The sequence below is a fragment of the Piliocolobus tephrosceles genome, chromosome 4 (assembly GCF_002776525.5).
Source record: "Piliocolobus tephrosceles isolate RC106 chromosome 4, ASM277652v3, whole genome shotgun sequence".
Taxonomy (NCBI): domain Eukaryota; kingdom Metazoa; phylum Chordata; class Mammalia; order Primates; family Cercopithecidae; genus Piliocolobus; species Piliocolobus tephrosceles.
Genome location: NC_045437.1, coordinates 112,790,939 through 112,794,089, shown reverse-complemented (window position 1 = coordinate 112,794,089; position 3,151 = coordinate 112,790,939). Strand labels below are relative to the sequence as shown.

The 3,151-nt window shown below is 56.0% G+C and overlaps 1 long non-coding RNA gene across 2 annotated transcripts; it reads right to left on the bottom strand.

Moving 5' to 3' along the window:
• Positions 1–83: 83 nt before the first annotated feature.
• LOC116418770 lies at positions 84–2,528 on the bottom strand. Of its 2 annotated transcripts, none has more exons than XR_004228916.1 (3): positions 755–914; positions 272–342; positions 84–187 (listed from the first exon to the last, which is right to left on the bottom strand). It is a non-coding gene; the product is annotated as an uncharacterized LOC116418770 (long non-coding RNA). The 2 variants fall into 2 exon arrangements; XR_004228915.1 differs by adding an exon at positions 2,455–2,528 and having other exon boundaries at positions 95–342; positions 755–804.
• Between the last annotated feature and the right edge of the window lie 623 nt (positions 2,529–3,151).

The following is a 3,151-nucleotide window of genomic DNA, read 5'->3' as shown; positions in this document are numbered from 1 at the left end:
GCTCAGCCCAGTGGGCTCAGGGGCTGCTATGGAGAGGGTGTCTGTTCCCTGGAGGATGTTCTCAGGGCATCCTTTACTTGCCTTTAGGGATTTCCACCATCAAATACAAAGGCCACAACAGGTCAGGCCACAACAGGTCGGGTCAGTCTCTTCAGCATCCTTATCCTCCTCGAGCTCACTAGGTTTTCTGATGGCACAAGAGAGTGAGGGCAGCCACAGGCACGCAGGCGTTGTCTGCCTTCCCCTGGTCATGCTGCCACTGCACACTCACATTTCTTCTGCCTGTTCAGGGTGTGTCTCTATTGCGTTTTCTGCAGGTGCCGGGAGAGGACTTGTTGGTATCTGGGAGGAAGAAAACAACTGCGCATGTCCAGAGACCCCAGGGCCGCAAAAGCCCCAGGGCGGGGGAGGGGGGGCGGCCAGAGCAGACCCAGACGTCACTGGGAACCCTTCCTGCAGGGTGGGGCCAACTCTTCTGACCTCAGCCTGGCTCTCTGCCTAAACCCTGTGGGGGGTTGCTCAACAGGATTCAATGCTACAGCCTGGAGACCAGGAATCGAGGCAAAGCCAAGGCAGTGGGCAGGAGGGCTGCAGAGGGACTTTATAGACACTGAAGACCAGGACATCGACTGCCACGACGAGACCAGGTCCTTCAGGAGGATGATGATAAGGGAGCGGAAGAGGGAGAGAGCCAGAGTTAGAGGAGGAGCTCGTGAGTCAGAGGCTGAGAGAGAGGAGGAAGGAGATCAATTACATGCCGACGGCCGTCTGCATACTTGGGCTCTTCCATATCTGCTCCAGAAGCTTCAGGGTGTCCGGAGGAGCAGCGGTGACAGGGCGGCCATGGGAAGGAAAGGGGAGAGTTAGACTGGAGGGGGCACTCGGGCCCTGGTGTCCTCAGGCTGGGGAGCCAACCCCACAGGCTCAGGTGTGCTTATCTCAAGCCTTCTCCGCAGCCTGGATCACTTCCGCCCTGCAGTGAGGGAGGAGCTTCTGACTTCCCACACGCTTTCCCAGCCCTCACACTCCGTAACTGTGCCCAGGCAGGGAAGGCCGTGTCACCCCCGTTCCTCCAAAAGGCGGCCACCCTCTGCAGGACATTGTGCACGCCATGCGATTCCCTCCCTCCTCCTCCTCTAGGGCCTGTTTCTGCTCTTCTGATGAATCTCGTCCCTTCTCCCTGTCAACCACCAATCCCGCTGCTCTCCAACATAAAAACACAGGAGGGAAGGGCAGCGCTGCACTCCCAGGCCCTCCATAAACCCGTGGATCACACCCGAGGTCGGCAGCACCTGCCACAGACCTGGGTCTGAGTTGGGGCCTGTGGGAGGCAAAGACAATGGGTGTCACAGATTGACTGGGATGTGTGCCTGGGATGGCCTTAGGGACCTGGAAAACACGACACCCTCACATGAACTCCATAAGCTTCTGAAAGCATAGAAACACTGCAATGGGACTCTAGGGAAAGCCCCTTGTCCCATGGCCTGAACCCGCAGGGGAGGCCACCTTGTCAGCACATGAATGAAGGGGTCCTGCCAGGGTTTGGCTGAGCTGTGGGAGGACTGGGCAGGAGGGCACCTGGCCAGCCTGGCACAGGGAACAAGCTGGGCCTGATGGCAGTGTGGGGAGTGGGACAAGGCTGTCGGGCCACAGCGGAGGGTGTGATAAGACAAGTGACCCCTGTGCCAGGTGCCCAGCGGCTCCATCCTGGGCCTGGCAGATCCAGCAACCAGGTCCTAAGGAGGGTAAGAGCCACTGCCTACAGCAACACAGCAGCCGCCCCACACACATACCCTAGGATTCCTGCCAGCCACGGAGGGCCTCGGTGACAGCTGGACACGGAATTCTCAAATTAAAGCCAATTCAGTTTCCATTCCCAGCCCAAGGATTTGGGGCTGGTGAGAAGTGGAGGCCAGAATCCTGCTCAGGCATGGGTTTCTCCCCTCGGGTCTTTAGGGTCGGGGCACACCGAGTAATCCCAGAGGAGGATTCTCTGCCTCAGGAGACTCGGAGGGCGCTGAGACCAAGAGCAGACGGTGAGGGCTGGACAGGAAGGTGCTGCTGCAGGTCCCGAGAGTGCAGAGGAAGAGGATGGACTCCTGCCACCTCCTGGCACATGCAAAAAGGACTTTGTGTCCAGGACCACATAGTGGGCCGCCCCCGCCGCCCCAAAACCCAGGGCTTTGGTGTTTGCTGTGGCACTGGCAGGAGAGATCTGGCCTTCTGGAAAAGGTCATCTTGTACACCAGAGAAGGAATCGTGGAGATGAGCAGAGCACACATGATGCTCATAAAAACAAAACTCCTACCACTTTCTCATTCAGATGCAGAAAGAACAAACTGCACCTCTCTACCCATTTCCTTTTATATTTGCTGACTTCACAGCTCCCAGCCAAGGCTCCAAAGCCCAGGTGTAACCCAGCTGCCCCTAAGAACCCTGTGCCACGGGCCCCACCTGGAGCATCTCCACCACTTGCAGAGTCTTTGTCATGATGGGTTTCAGAAAAGTTGCTGTCCTCAGAGCATCCTATAGAGACATAAACATCAGAGAAGGGTGACGTCAGAGTGACTCACCCAGCACTTCTGCTTCACGCACAGCCACAGTGGACGACACCAGGTGCCCTGCTCCATCCTCTGCAATCTCAGACTCTCCTTGGGCTCTGTGGACTCAGCTGTGAGCCTTCAGGTGAGACAGAAAACCTGAAGAATCCCCCTTCACCCCTTCAACTCCACTGGCCCATTATGGCTCTCAGCTCCACTCTGAGAACCCTGAATTTCCAGCATAGATGCACACGTGTTGATTCAGCAGAGTGCAGTCAACAGAACCTGGACGCCAGGTTAATTTTTTGTATTTTTAGTAGAGACAGGGTTTCACCGTGTTAGCCAGGATGGTCTTGATCTTTTGACCTCATGATCCACCCACTTTGGCCTCCCAAAGTGCTGAGATTACAGGCATGAGCCACCGCACCTGGCCCACCTACTCTTCCTCTCATTTTATGGTCAGACTTCCACCACAATCTGACAGTTCTCTGGGAATTTGACTTTAGTCTTACAGACCCCACTTATTTCCAATGTTACTTAGAGCAGCACCTCCCTCCTTAACCTCCTTCTGTGAAGTTATTTCATACATTTGTAATACAGATAGATTCTCT